The sequence below is a fragment of the Delphinus delphis genome, chromosome 11 (genome assembly GCF_949987515.2).
Source record: "Delphinus delphis chromosome 11, mDelDel1.2, whole genome shotgun sequence".
NCBI classification, from domain to species: Eukaryota; Metazoa; Chordata; class Mammalia; order Artiodactyla; family Delphinidae; genus Delphinus; species Delphinus delphis.
The window spans coordinates 35166443-35183150 of NC_082693.1; the positions used below are offsets into that span (position 1 = coordinate 35166443).

At 37.2% G+C, this 16708-nt stretch overlaps 1 pseudogene; it reads left to right on the forward strand.

Annotated features, from left to right (window-relative positions):
- Positions 1-5647: 5647 nt before the first annotated feature.
- Positions 5648-5986, forward strand: LOC132434500 (E3 ubiquitin-protein ligase RBX1 pseudogene; annotated as a pseudogene).
- Positions 5987-16708: the final 10722 nt, after the last annotated feature.

Sequence of the window (16708 nt, forward strand, 5' to 3'; positions counted from 1 at the left end):
TACAATGAGAAAAGAATAGGTTTGTAAGAGACAGAAACAATGGTACTGGTCTAGAACCCACTGTGGTATAATGTTAACATTGATGTCATATTCTTTATTGGTCACAGTTTATTTGAAGAAACAGAAACAACTCTGGGTATTTTAAGCAGGAACTGACATGATGCAGAGAATTAGATGCTTACAGAATAGTTAGAAGTTATATAAAAAGGTACTTTCCTGTTTGGGCCTCCAGGAATATTCTAGAACAATAGGTCATCACTGGAACTATGCCAGGAAAAAGGGACACCGCTACTACCTCTGAAACCGCCACTGTTCAACACACAGAAAACTGGACAACAGATACTGAAATATTACCTGAGAAAGCTCATGACCACAACCATGCCTGAGAGAAGAAATAGCCAAAAAGGGGAAGAAAGGTAGCTTCCACCTTGCTTTCCACCTTCCAAATTTTCTGCAACTGCACTCTAACTAGTGGAATTAATTTGCAGCCAGAACTCTAGCTGCAAGAGAGTCTAAGCAGGCAGAATGGAGGCTGAGTGAGCCCCATGCAAAATATGTGGCATCCACTTTAACCTCCAAGGTGAATATGTGAAAGTACAGAGTCTTAGGCCTTCATTTGACCTAATGAATCTGTTTCTGGGTACAAAAACGGACGTATTAACAAACACTTACCCTAAGGGATTCTCATGCTTAGGAACATTTGGGGAAAAATTAATTAGAATGATTAGAACGAGATCTGGGATACACAGTCATATTAAACAACCAGAAAATATTTTTTAAATATGTGATTTAAAAAGAAATATTGAGCCATGCTTATATAATTTAATTTTATGGACCTGACTCTACTCTGAATCAGAAAGTGAAATGCTTATCATCTCAGGTAGTTTTTCACTTCACAACGCGAAATGGGAAAAAAAAAATTTCTCTCCTCAGTGTTTTGCTCTCTCTAGTTCTTCATGCAACTGGGACAAATATTGACAATTTGGTGGCTGCATTTTCTTACAGAAGTTCGCCTAGTGCTCTCTCTGGGGGTATTTCAAAGTAGTGTCCTATTCAGACCTCAAAATTTACTCTTTTCTAGTTTGCAAGCAAGGAACAGTTTAGCGTTATTCCAAGGAATGAGAAATTGCTCATTTAGGAAAGCAAAAACGCATGTTCTTTCTTCATCTAGGGGAAGATTTCCATTGAATAAATGATTGCATCTGGCTTCTAAAGATTTATTGATTTAAATGCATTAAATTGCTCAACTCAAAAATAAGTGGGAATTTATAATTCAAAGAGAAACTTCAAATCAACCTTGCATATAACCTTCCTCACAGTGCCTTGAACAATGTTGGCTGAATTAATGAAAGTTGAATTCCCTGTGCTGATTTACTTTGCTAAGATAATGCATCTGCAGCTTTTCCCCAAAGTGACTTAGTACTTCCTGGAAATTCTCATGGTTTTTGAGGTTTCCATAAATGTGAATTTCAATCATGTAATTAAAAGGTTGTTTTAGTCATGGTAAGTAACACTGGCTGTTGTAACAAACAACCCACAAGTCTTGGCAGCTTAAGACAATGAAGGTTAATTTCTTATTCAGTGATCCAACTGACTGTTGAGTGATCAGCCCTCCATCTAGTGATTAGTATTGTAGTTTGCTGGTATCTAATAGCTCTACCTCTCCTAAATCAGAGTCAAAAAACATTTTGTGTAAAGGGCCAGATAGTATATTAGGCTTTGCCAGTCAGGAGGCAAAATCAAAGATATTATGTAGGTGCTTACTGAACAAGAGAGAAAACAAATTTCAGCAAATATTATTTTGATGAAATTCAAAATATGATAACTGAGTATAGTTATTTGTAATACAAGCCTACCAATGAGAAAAATTGAATTATTTTGTTGGGGGATACAATTTTGCTTAATTGAGGTTTAATTACTTTCCCTATGGTCAAAATGACTACAAATGTTCATCAGTTAATACTAGTCTGTATTGAATTTTTTTATTTCATCTTTTCACCTGGATAAGTTCTGCCAATACTGATATCAATCCATGAGTGTATGATTTTAATTGACTATATTCATCTCTTGAAAGGTAGTTTCAGGATTCTATAAGATTCTTCTCTTGCCTTTTAACCTATCATCACATTGTAGACTAATCACTTCTGATTGAAGATTAGAAGGAAGCTCCTCAATTGAACAATTATATGGATTATGAAACATGAAAATTTTTGTACTTGCATCGAGATGCCAAAAATACTGCTGTTACAGTAGTCTGAGCTGGGAAAGCATATCACTGCAAATTTGTGTGGGAATGGAGATTTGGGTTTTTGTTTTAAATTTACAGCACAGAAAGTGTATAAAGCAGCTTGAGGTTACCTGTGGCTCAAACAAAATTAGGTTGTTATGGAAATGACTACAGTGTATGTGTTTCACATGTAAGTGCTATTTTGCCTTGAAATTCTAGGTTGAATTCAGTATGCACTATCAATTCTGTGCAAAAAGATGATTTCCAAAGTCATTCAGTATTTGATGATAGTGGCTGAGCACAGCTTTCCTTGTTCAGAAAATTTTTAATTTTGAGTCTGTTTATTTTGACAATAAATTAACACTGCTAAACCATCAAAGTACTGTGTAGTAGGGCAGGGTAAGAAATCCAGCTTCTATTTCTGACAAAAATTCATGGAACTGGAGATGGATAAATCCATGAAAGCAAATGAAATATACTGTTGACACTTCTGTTTCAATAACACATGATAGATTCAAATATTTTCCGCAGAGTCTTTGCTCATAACTAAGACAATTAAAAACCATAGGCTAGGGGCTTCCCTGGTGGCGCAGTGGTTGAGAGTCCAACTGCCGATGCAGGGGACGTGGGTTCGTGCCACGGTCCGGGAAGATCCCACGTGCCGTGGAGCGGCTGGGCCCGTGAGCCGTGGCCGCTGGGCCTGCGCGTCCGGAGCCTGTGCTCCACAACAGGAGAGGCCAAAAAACATAGGCTTTAAATACCTTATTTTTTCACAAACTTTGTGAATTTGTCCAACAGAACCTTTTTCTGTTCCACACATATTTTTACCATCATCGGTTGTAATACATCTTAGCAGATTCCACTTTAGGTTGTACTGAATTAATGTTTTCTTCAACTTCTCTGAAAAGGTACTCACCTGTAGTTGTTCCACTCAGATGACTAAGTAACTTAAAACTTGGCATCCAATAAACAACTGAGTGGTATAGGTAACATTTACTCATCAAGAACCAAAACAAACCACTCAAAATCATCTACGTTATGATTAATGTTTTTGTCAACTCTCCATGTTGTTTCCAATATCCTTAACTTTTTGAGCAACTGTTCTCATCAAAAGGGTAATAGTTTTGAATTATTTTTTCTGGATGCATTTCTTCAGCTTCAATCAAACACAATTTAATTAACTCACCAGAAGTAAAGAGCTTTCTTGCTTGGCTAAAAAATGAGTCACTGGAAAATGTATTTAGGTTGCAGCCTTATTTTTTTCTTTACTTTTGTGAAGAAATTCTACTGTGATAAGATATTTTGTTTTAAATTTTCTAATTTTTCTGGACATTGTTTTCCTGTCAGTTGGGAATATTTCAATATGTGCTCTGTTTGGTAATATCAAGACTTATTGTATTAGTTTCTTATTGCTGTTATAACACCACAAACTTACTGACTTAACACAAATTTATTATCTTACAGTTTTGGAGGTTAAAAATCCAAAGGGAGTCTAACTGGCTAAAATTAAAATATTGGGGAGTCTGTGATTTTTCTGGAGGATCTATGGGACAATCCAAATCTTGCTTTTTCACAGTCTCTAGAGGATTCCTAAATTCCTTGGCACATGGCCCCAGCCAGCAATTACATCACTCCAACATCTGCTTCCATCATCCCATTTCCTCCTCTGACTGACTGTCCCATTTCTCCCTTTGTAAAAACGATGTTCATTGTGATTACATTAGAACCACTAGGGTAATAATGGTCTCAATGCCTTTCTGGAATGATGAGATTCTGAACCAGACAGCCAGAGCTGCTGTTAAGGGATTTTAAATTGTGTGCTTTTAACACTGCAGTGAAATAACTTAAGATATTCTTTGTGTTCTTAGTATGAGGGGCTACTATATGTCATGTTGGCATAAATTGTTTTGTTAAAGGGAAGGTATTTCTAATGGTGTTTCAGTGTTTGTATTGATACAAAGTAAGTTATTACTTTGCTCTGGGTGTTTTGGCCACTGAGAAAATACTGTATTGCAAAGGAAACAATCTTATTTCTTAAGACAACAAACTTATATTTTAAAAAGTTCTTCACTTCTGTTCATTGATTTCTAATTGACTTCATGCTTTATGCTGGGAATTGAGAAGTTGTTTGAAGTAGGATAGGTAAACATCAGCATATAATATAAAATTCATTCAGGTCAGCTGTAGTGTTTAAATTACACATTTTAAATCCCTTTTTACAGACACTAAAGTAAAAAATATGTCTTTCTGGGTTGTAAACATGTGATAATAACAATATTATACAGTCAATGTTAAATAAAACCCAAAAGTGGAATGTGCAGAAAATAGGATTTGGTTAATTTGTGGCATCATTTTTATGTTTGTCTTTTTTTGAAAACAAGATTCCTAGAATAGGTTGGTACATTCTGATAAAGATTTACAGCATTCCATTTTGCTTATAGTGTTGTATCACAAGGGACTCCCCCAGGGACCATGACTTGCCGGTGTGTGTATATATTTACAAAAACAAAAGAAAAAGTTACCCATTGGGATACAAGGTAGCTGTCACAACTAAAGACTGTGTGGCTTTTTGAGGTGCAATTCCCTGATTTACAAAATTATTTACAATGGGTCTTACTGTTTTTGTGACAGGATTTATTCAGACTGCTGTGCTCTTCATTTGATGTGCCAAAATGTTATTAATCTAAATATTTGTAAATAAAGTCTTGTATCTAGATTAAATTTTAAAATCTCTCTCAAGATCCATTAAATTAGTTGCACCTGCATAGTTCCTTTTTTTCCTTAATATTTTTACTTTATGTATATACAGTTCCTTTTGACATGTAAAATAACATATTCACAGGTTCCAGGAATTAGGATATGGACATCTGGGGGGCGGTGGTATTATTTTGCTTACCACAGCTAAAATATCATTGTATAAAAAAACAATGCTTTGCCACCTAATTTGTTAACAAAATAATCCACACTCCAGTATGCCTCAAACATGCACCATATGAAGTCCACTTTTTTCTTCCTTTCTTGTTTTCACCTGATGAATATGCACTGATAGTAAAAGGATAAAATAAAATAAAATGTTACAGTACAGTGATACGGATGGCAGTCAAAATGTGGTCAAGTTATAACTGCATCATTGCAATGTAGAATGCACTGAGTCAGCAGGGGGCGGCAGTGAGGGCACCAAACATGGTCTCTGCTGTAGCTATTCAACCCTGCCACTTAATGTGAAAGCGGCCAGAAACAATATAGAAATGAATGTGAATGTGTTCCAATAAAACTTTACATTGCAAATTAAATTTTATATAATTATATATATATAATTTTGAATGTTGTGGAATATTATTATTCTTATTTTTAAAGGTAATTTAAAAATGTAAAGCCATTTTTGCTCATGGTTGTACAAGAATAGGCAGTGAGGACCACAGGGGGTATGTTTCCAAAATGGCAGCAGTGATGGATATCCCAAGTGGCACCAACAACAGCATGGGAAAGCAGCACACTGAAGTGAAAAAATGAAATGCAGTAGCCCTCTGGGCCTGGGATATTGTGGCTCATAACTGTGCCATCTGCAGGAACCACATTATGGATCTTTCCATAGGATGCTGAGCTAACCAGGCATCTGCTACTTCTGAAGAGTGCACCATTGCATGGGGAGTCTGTGACCATGCTTTTCACTTCCACTGCTTCTCCTGCTGGCTCAGAACATGGCAGGTGTGTCTGTTGGACAACAGATAGTGGGAATTCCAAAAGTATGTGCACTAGAAAAAAAGAATTCTTCCATCAAGCTCAGCTGTTCTGTTATTCATTTAATGACTTGCCCTCTTGTTCCTTAATTATAAATTAGATAGACCCGTGTCCTTTATGCTTTGTCTTTCCAGTTTGCTATTCCTGCAGCCATATCGTATTGATATTCTGTGTCAAATGAAATCCAGGTGGATTCTAGAACAGATGCTGTCTGTTGTATAGATGTGAAAAAAGTGAACATAAATAAAGAGTCCCCTCTTCCCAGGTTGGAAAGCCAGCTTTTGCAAGAGAGATGTTTGTTCATTAGAGACAGAGCAGAATTGTCCTGTGAGCACATCGCTTGGTCACGAGGAAGCCTGCTTACTGATGGCAATCTTGGGAAAGTTGCCTCTCTGCTCCAAGCTTTCCTCCTCTATCAAGTAGCTTCTAAGGATTAAACGGCATCAGGTGGATACAGAAAGAGTCTTTGTAAACTGTAAAGACACTGTACAAATGTGAACTTTCTGTATGACATGTTGCTTTCTCTTCTTAGTTTGGAAAAGTAAACTTAAAAAAACCTAATATGTAATCTTGGCTGGCTCAGAGCAATTTTTGAACTTAAATTGAAAATTGATATTTAAAATTGAGTTAATGGGAGAATTCAAGTTTCCTTCCCTACTACCACCCTTTGCAATTGGTTTAAAATGTCTTTTTTTTTTTTTGGCAGCGCATGCGCCATGTGGGATCTTAGTTCCCTGACTAGGGATTGAACCTGTGCCCCTGCATTGGAAGTGCTGAGTCTTAACCACTGGACCACCAGCGAAGTCCCTGTTTAAAATATCTTGGTCTAATACTGATACAATAGCCATATAGTCTCTAACTGAGAAACAGTATAGTTTACTGCAGTGGTTCTCAAAGTATGGTCTGAGGACTCCTGGGGGTACCTGAAACCCTTTCAGAAATTTCATGAAGTTCCTTTTCCAACTGCATGACCATGAGGCCAGCTTTTCTTTATATGCTTCAACCAAAGAAACATGTTGAATGAAGAAGCTGACATGAGAATCCAGCTGTCTTCTATTGTCAGATATAAAAGAGATTTGCAAAAATGCTGCTCTTCTAATGATTTTTTTTTGAAAAAGTTACTTTTAATAAAAATATGCAAAAAAATAGGCAGTGAGCCATATTTGGCCATATTTGGCCTATGGGCTGTAGTTTTCTACCTACTTCTAGGGCCTTGGAGCCCTCCACTGCAGGAGGCTGTGTGGACTATGCCTAGAGTTAGACTACTTCACTTCTGCCCACCTTCCATTACTTAGAACTCAATTACCTGATCATACCTAACTGCAAAGGAGGCTGGGAAATGTAGTTTTTCTATGTGTCCAAGAAAAGGGAATATGTGTATTGCTGAACATTAGCATTTTCACCATTGCCTGCTCTTTCTGATAACCAAATTTTCATTCTCTCCCCTTTTCCCACATATAGATTACACTCATTTCCAGGATCTGAGATAATGCATGTCCTCTACAATCTATCAGATACAGTTTCTCATAGTCCTGTGACTATGCACTTAGTATCCATCCCTGATATCCACCATAAAGAATAGTTCCGGTTGGAAAGGGTAAAACAGGGAGACACAGCCGTTACTGGTCAGAGGTAATCCAGTTGGACAAACCCAGAGAGCAGGGGGAGATCTTTGACTCTTCTCTGAATCAGCTCTCTGGAAGAAACTCTTTTGCACATCGTGCTCTGTGGCCCCCTGACTCTATCCTTTGGGAGCTTCCTCCTTATCTATTATCCTCCTTGCACATCAGAAGTGGGCTGTGCCTTCCTGAGGCTGCAGAGTTTTGTCAGCCCAGTTTGCCCGATGATTATTTTATGCTCCCTGAGACCACCCACGTGGGTTTATGTGATATGCAATTTCTTCATGAGCAAAGCTTCAGGTCTATTTGCTTGCAATCAGTACCATGTACCTGTAACCATACCCAAAGATGCTTCCCAGACGTTGGTCTCTAATCAGCTTGATTTTGATCCCTCCAATTGTTTTTTCCTAATTTAATGGTGGTTAAAAGTGGTTATTAATGTGTGTGATCTTTGCTGCAAGACTTAAGTCACTTTGAGCAGCAGAAGTTTTTTAGTTACCCCAAGCCTTTCTCAATCACATCACTTACAGTTTAGGATCTAGAAACAAAGATATTTCCAACACTTTGATGGCCCACATTTTTAGATTTTTTTCTATTCCTTCTCATTTCTGCTTATAAAGTGACCAACTTTTTCCGGAGCTCATTTCATTTCTTTCTTGTGCCAGATGTGGACAACACTAGTCTGTATGCGCTAACATTGTTTTCTAACCTCTTTCCCTAGAGTTTCAATTCAGTAAGCACAAGATCTGCCTACCAAATTATTGCTGGCAACAGATTTTTGCAAACGTCTTTCCCATAACACAATGCTTTCTTGATTTTCAATCTGCTGACTACCTTCCTACTGATAAACCATAGTCTCCAATTTCCACTGGAAAATTTAAGTATTATTTAGGCTAAGTGCAGTAGCAAACAACATTAAAATCTCAATAGCTTAAAGCAATGCAATTTTTTTTCTCATTCATATCATGAAACAATTTGGTGTTCACTGGGCAGCTTTCTAGGCAGTCATTCAGACTCTAGTCCTTGGGAGGGGATTTGAAAGAGCTATATAAGGTTTCAAACCTAATGAAATAGGAGTTTAGGTATAAGAGAGGAACTTGTACATCTTAGGAAAAAGTAAACCAAAACTTAGGTCCAGATAAGGAGCAAGACTCATTAGCTGTCAAGTGCCAGAGAATTGGGCTAAAGCTCTTAAAATATCTCCTCGGATTCTCCTAGGATTGATCAAGAAACTTCAATCAGCAGGGAGGCATATATTGCCCTCAGCTGTAGGATCTAGAAGGAGACAGGAAAGGAAACCAGAGAGCTGTTACATCTCCCTCCAAAGGGCACCCTAGCATGGCTTGTGAGTTGACCAGGACCTGGGCAGAGCTCCTGCTTTTAAAGTGGGAGTCGTCACTCTTTCCTTGTATTTCTCATCATTTGCATTGTAACCGTGGAAGTTGGTTTAAAGCTTAGGAGTACCTTTCAATTTCTTTTGTTTTGTTTGGGAACTCACAAAATTATTTATATCAGGATTAGCTGTGTATTCAGTCCTATGGTGAACCTTCTTTGATTTTCTTTCTTTTCCCAGTTAAAGCCACTAATCTCAGTGACTGTAATATAACTATAACATACAAATAAGTAAAAGAATGTAATCTTGACAACTTTGCACGTTAGATATTATTGTCGATAGGACAATAATGTTAGGATAGATATCCATTTTTTAGAAAGTGAGCTTCACCATGATTAAGTTAGGAAATGACAGGGCAGGGATGTGAACTCAGGTCCAACACATTCTTGGTTTTTAACGACTTTCAGAATATTTAAGGGAATTTTGCTGCTCCTCCAATAATCCCAAGATGCAGATATCTTTGAGGACATAGACTAAAAAAGAGGTGCCTGTACGTGCTGGCACGTCCTTGAGTGGGGGTAATGGCTTGGGATCCTGTATTGATCCTGCTAGATAGTAAATGGACCACTTCAGAGGGCAGTGGGTAGGACTTGCCCTGAGTAGAGGCGATATTTTCTTAGCGCTTATGTTAAGGATATTTAGCCTTCATTTGCTTCAAATGGAGGAACATTCTGATGCTATTTCTAGGGATCTCAAGAAATCTAAATCTATCTCTCTTACAGTTTTGGTAGTTAGAAATCAGGTTGCTCTGCAATCTTTCCTAAACTTTTCTGAACTGAGGAACTGAAGCCTTTCTCTGCAGGGCTTTGGCTAAATTAGCAGCCCTCATGGGACAGCCGTCTGGTACATCTGCCTCATATCCAGAGGAGCCAGGACAAGACTGGGCTTCCCAGAGCCCTGGTGAGCTGGATTCTGCAGCCGCCTCTAGGCTCTGAAAGAAAAATTCTGTGTTTGAATAATAATAAATGTAACGGGCTCAGGAAGAGAAATGTAGAAAGTATGACTTATATTTGCTAACAGGGAAAGACTGACTCATTTGAGGATCTGAATAAATGAATATCTCTTGGGAAGAAAATTTAACAGAATAATTGGTAGCAAACTAGTGGCTTTAGGTTGCTGTTAGTGGCTTTTTGTAAAAGAGTTAAGAGTGAGATTCTTCTACCAGCCTCTTTGGCACCTGAGAATAATAATAAGTATTAAGAAAAATATACTTACTGCATACTTATATTAAGTACTGGGCTAGATACTTATGAATATTCATTAAATCCTCACAAAAGCTCTACAGTGTAGGCAGTATTGTTAACTCCATTTTGTAGGTGAGCAGACTTAGGCTGTCAGGCCTAGGGAAGATATCTGAGTCTGTCTCCCTGGGTTCCAAAGTGGTAACTGCACTTAGCCCAAAATTAGGGAAAATAAACTCACTTGCCTCTGCATGTCAAATAGGGAAAGAAAATCCTGGGTGCTGGGTTTGGTTGGCTCTGTCCCTTATGCCTGATGAACCCTGAGAATCAGTTTCTAGAGCCCTGAGGTCTTCACATGTGCAGCAGTAAGACATTTACAGATCTTTGGAAAGGCAGAAGCCTTTCTGTGGACATAGATCCTCAGCCTTAATTGATTTAGGGTGAAAAGGTAGAGAGTTTGGGGCTAAGGGAAGAGGGAGGCAAGTTTCATTGAGGTGGGTTATGTGTGGATTCAGCAAATGTGATCCCTTCACTTTGGCTTTAATAAAATGCTTTTGGGATTTTGATCATGAATTTTCTCTATGTTTACATATAAGAAAGAGAACAACTGTTTGGGGCAACAAATTTCTGAATACCCAATGGGTTACATATATTGCTGTTGACGTTTCCCCTGGTTCATATAGCATAGGGTAGAGGTTGACAAACTATGGGCTACTGGCCAAAAATGGTCGCTCATTCACTTATATATTATGCTCTCCAACACATGCTTTACCTTGGTATATTAGCTCTACAATAGCAGAGTTGAGCAGTTGCAGCAGAGAATGTGTACCTCAACTATTTACTCTCTGGCCGTTAAACGAGGCTTTGGCCTCAAACTCACTTTTAGTCAACGCTCTGGACTCTATGTGAGCTGGAACTTCTTTCATTCTTCCTTAGTCTAAGACCTGATGCTATAGGCAGAATCTGGTCCAAGATGGAGAAAAGAGCCTCCCGAATTCACATTCTCCCATGGACATACTAAATCTACGGCATAATAGTAGACACATAGATCAATGGAAACAAAATAGAGAGCCTACAAAGAAACCCACGGAAGTATGGTCAATTGATACGACAAGGGAGCCAAGAATGAACCATGGGGAAATGATAGTGTGTTTAATACATGATTTTGGGAAACCTGACAGCCACATGCAAAAGAATGAAACAGGACCACCATCTTATATCATACACAAAAAGCAACTCAAAATGGACTAAAGTCTTGTATTTAAGACCTGAAACTGTAAAACTCGGAGAAAAAGAAAACTGTAAAACTCCTGAAACTGTAAAACTCCTAGAAAAACAAAAGGGGATAAGCTATGACCTTGGTTTTGGCAATGATTTTTTTGGACTTGAAACCAACAGCAAAGACAGTAAAAGGAAAAATAAATAAGTAAGACTACATCAAGCTAAAAAGCATCTGCACAGCAAAGAAACTAATCAACATAATGAAAAGGCAACCTGTGGAATGGGAGGAAATATTTGCACATCATATATATAATAAGGGGTTCATATCCAAAATATATGAACTCACACAACTCAATAGCAAACAACAGAAACATTCTGATTTAAAAAATGAGCAGATGATCTGTATAGACATTTTCCCAAAGAAGGTATACAGATGTCCAACAGGTATACTAAAAGGTGCTCTATCTCACTAATAATCAGGGAATTGCAAATCAATTTTACAATGAGATATTACCTCACACCCGTTAGAATAGCTATCATCAGAAAGACAAGAGATAACACGTTTGGGCAAGAATGTGGAGAAAATGAAAGTCTTGTGCACTGTTGGGAATGTAAATAGGTACCATCACTATGGAAAATAGTATAGAGTTTCCTCAAAAACTTAGAAGTAGAGCAACCATATGGCCCAGAAATCTGACTTCTGGGTATATAGCTGAAGGAAATGAAATCAGGATCTTAAAGAGATATCTGCATTCCCATGTTCACTGCAGCATTATTCACAATAGCCAAGATACAGAAACAATCTTCATGTCTGTCAACAGATGAATGAATAGAGATCTTGTGTGTGTGTGTGTGTATAATATTCCAACATATATTGGAATATTATTCAACCATGAAAAAGAAGGAAATCCTGCAGTTTGTGACAACATGGATGGACCTAGAGGGCAGTATGCTAAGTGAAACAAGCCAGACAGAGAAAAACATGTACTGCATTGTATCACTTATATATGGAATCTAAAATAAAAAATCAAACTCATCAAAACATAGAGTAGGAAAGTGGTTGCCAGGGGTTAGGGACAGAGGAAATAGGGAGAGGCTGGTAAAAAGGTAAAAACTTTCAGCTATAAGATGAATAAGGTCTGAGTATCTAATGTAGAACATGGTGGCTATAGTTGATAACACTGTACTGTATAATTGAAATTTGCTAACAGAGTAAAACTTAAATGTACACACTCTCTCTCTCTCTCTCTATATGTAATGAATGTAATGTGTTAATTAACTAGATGGTAGAAATCCTTTCACAATGTATACAGATTGAAATTCATCATGATATACTCTTTAAATATATTACAATTTTTTTGTGGATTATACCTCAATAAAGCTGAAAAACAATCTAAAGCATAAAAGTATTGATAGTCTATTCTGTGCTAGCCATGGGCCAAATATGCCAATGCAATAACTATCTTTATTGTTAATCATCATTTAGTGAAGTGTTTTACTGGTGTCCCGCTCTATGTAGAGTGAGAATTTCACCAAGGTGATACGACTCTGTTTCTATTGGCTTTGCTTCACAGTTAAAATGATTCAAATTACTGGGGCTTCCCTGGTGGCGCAGTGGTTGAGAGTCCGCCTGCCGATGCAGGGGACACGGGTTCATGCCCCGGTCTGGGAAGATCCCACATGCCGCGGAGCGGCTGGGCCCGTGAGCCATGGCTGTTGAGCCTGCGCGTTTCGGAGCCTGTGCTCCGCAACGGGAGAGGCCACAACAGTGAGAGGCCCGCGTACCGCAAAAAAAAAAAAAAAAAAAAAGATTCAAATTACTGAAATAAAATCAAGTTGTTTTCTTCAGAACAAGGCAAAGCTATCTTCCTTTGGAATATATTTTAGAGATGATGAAATGATGCACAAAGACCCGCACTGATAAATGTATTTACTATAGACGAAAAGCCCAAATTACTAGGAAAATTCAATTTGAAGTAGAAAATACATGCTACTAGATTCTTTACGGAATAGTGAAATACCATCGAATAGAACACGATTTTATACAGCACTGAATATGCTCTAAGAAAGACGATTTCATAAACACACTTGGGAGAATATAATTTGAATATAAATGTTCTCTTATTTAGCATTTTAAAGTTTTTATGAATTTCAAATATATCAGAAGAGCTCAGTTGGTGAATTGGGAGAAAAAAATTTTTTTCTTGTCTGTAAAATAAAGCTCAGTTAAGGATTCCTTATTTATAGTCTCAGGTCCTAAACCAAGTGCGTCCCTGGCTGGAGATATTTCTCTTGGAATATGGTGTTTAGTTCTAGGCATGACACATACACGGGCACATGAACAACAGGAAAACATCTAGAAGAGAACCACTGAGATATTTTTTCTCAAGACAGATTAAAGGAATTAGAGGAATTTAATAGTGGAAGAAGAGGGTTCCAGAAGAATATCTGAAGATGAGTTAACATGTCCCAGCGAATAGAGCTAGGACCAACGTGACATACATTAAGTTGAAATTTAAGAAAACTCATTTCAGTTGATGTTCAGAAGAACTCAAATAGTTCTTGGATGTTTTCTAGAGGAGGTGCTTTCCCATGTATGGAATATATGTAGGGAACTATTTGGAGATGTAATAATACGAATTTTGAACAAATATAAGAGGTTATAAAAGTAACCATCAGTGATACATATTAAAATTCTTTATACTAAAAATGAAAAGAAATAAACTATAAAAAGTAACAATATTTTGAGAAAAACATTGGCAAAGATTTGTGGAAGGATTTCCAACAATTATACATGAATATTTTTTTACTGTTTATCTCATGTATAATTGATCAAAGGACTAGAGATATATGAGCAAAGGACATATGTAGAAAATGGCAATGCCTACATAAGTTTAACCTCACAGTTATTTAAAGACATTAAAATTAAAACAGTAATGTACCATTTTACACCTATAAAAAACTACAATGGAGAGCAAAAATTAAATTGATAATATCCAATGGCAACAAGGTTGTTTTAAAAGTAATTGCAGGGCTTCCCTGGTGGCACAGTGGTTAAGAATCCACCTGTCAATGCAGGGGACACGGGTTTGAGTCCTGGTCAGGGAAGATCCCACATGCTGCGGAGCAACTAAGCCCGTGCACCACAACTACTGAGCCTGTGCTCTAGAGCCCACGAGCCACAACTACTGAAGCTCGTGTGCCACAACTACTGAAGCCTGCACGCCTGGAGCCTGTGCTCCGCAACAAGAGAAACCATCGCAATGAGAAGCCCTTGGCAAATAGAGAAAGCCTGTGCACAGCCACAGAAGACCCAATGCAGCCAATAAATAAATAAATAATAAATAATTAAATAAACAAAATAAATCTATCAAAAAATAAAAAGTAATTGCATACATTGACAGTGGAATGTTCTTTGATACAGCCTTTGGACAAGCAATAAAACATGTTAAATCAAGATAAGGGTAGGGGATTAAGAGGTGCAAACTACTATGTATAAAATAAATAAGCTACAAGGATATATTGTACAACACAGGGAATATAGCCAATATATATAATAAAAATAAATGTAATATAAACTTTAAAAATTATGACTCACTATGTTGTATACCTGAAACTTATATAATATTGTACATCAACTATACCTCAGCTAAACTACATTATTCGAACAGTTCACAACTTGCTTCATTAAATCTACTGTTGATAATATAGTCTAAAAAATAACTTACACCATATGAATTGCAGCAGCACCTATAATAGTGAAAAAGTTAGAAGGAAATAGACTATATTTCTAACATCAATGAAATATTTACTAGTCCTTAAAATTTTATAAACTTATAATAATATAAACATTGTTTACAATAAAATATTATGCAAAATGTAGAAATAAAAATGATACTGTGATTGCAACAATGTAAAATATGTAAGCATTTGACAAAGAGCAAAGAAAACCAGTACCAAAGGTGGTGATATCATGTGACCATTTTTTTTTCTTTTATTACCTGCCTTTAACTAGTATTGTATTTATTTAAAAACATAATTAGGAATGGAAACCTTGTAGGCGTTACGGTGTATATTTGTTTAAAGCCTTGCTTCCACAAATCTAGGTACTTCCATACGTGCATGTAAAAACTAACTGGCTTAGTTTTGGGTATAGAAATATAAATGAAAACACATCTAGTCGGGACTTCCCTGGCAGTCCATTGGTTAAGACTCCTAGCTTCCACTGCAGGAGGCAGAGGTTCCATCCCTGGTCAGGAACTAAGATCCCACATGCCATGCAGCATGGACAAAAAAACCCCACATTTAGTCAATTTGTAAATTCATTTACCTGAATGTCAGCAATAGATAGTATTATTTTAAAATATCTGAAATATACAGAATAAAACGATAAACAGATATTACCAACACAGTTACACATCCTGTGCACCTGGCACCCCTCTTCCACCTCTCAGAGACAGCCACTATCCTAATTTGATATTTATCATTCCCATGCATTTTGATATGCATTTTATGCATATTTGTACTTGCATAAACATAACACAAAGTTTTGCGCATTTAAAAATTTTATGTAAATACTGTAAAAAATGTTCCTTTTTTGCATCTTGTTTTTTACTCAACATGTTTCTGAGATTCATCCATGTTGCTGTATGTATTCATTTGCATCCTCTAGAGTAGTCTGTAATATAAACATACCACATTTTGTTTATTGCTGATCCCACTGATTGATGAATATATACAAATATATGGATGTAGATTGAGTATGTGTGTGTATACACACACGCACAGGCACATACTATTTCTCACTCTCCTCATAAAAGCAAATAAAATATACTTTAGGGAGATTTAATATGAAATCCCAAATCTATATATGGGAGAAATATGTAGAAAAAACTTCAAATTAATACCTTCTTGGAGACTAAATTGCTAGTTACCATAGTAAATAATGCCCCCCCAAAATAAACTTAGGACTTCCCTGGTGGCGCAGTGGTTAAGAATCTGCCTGCCAATACAGATGACACAGGTTCGATTCCTGGTATGGGAAGATCACACATGCCACCGAGCAACTAAGCCCATGCGCCACAACTACTCAGCCTGTGTTCTAGAGCCCCACAAATACTGAGTCTGTGCGCCACAACTACTGAAGCCCACGCACCTAGAGTCCATGCTCCGCAACAAGAAAGGCCACTGCAATGAGAAGCCCGCACACCACAACGAAGAGTAGCCCCTGCTCGCCGCAACTAGAGAAAGCCCGCAAGCAGCAACGAAGACCCAACGCAGCCCAAAAAAAATTTTTATAAAGTAAAATAAACTTTATGCTCTGCTG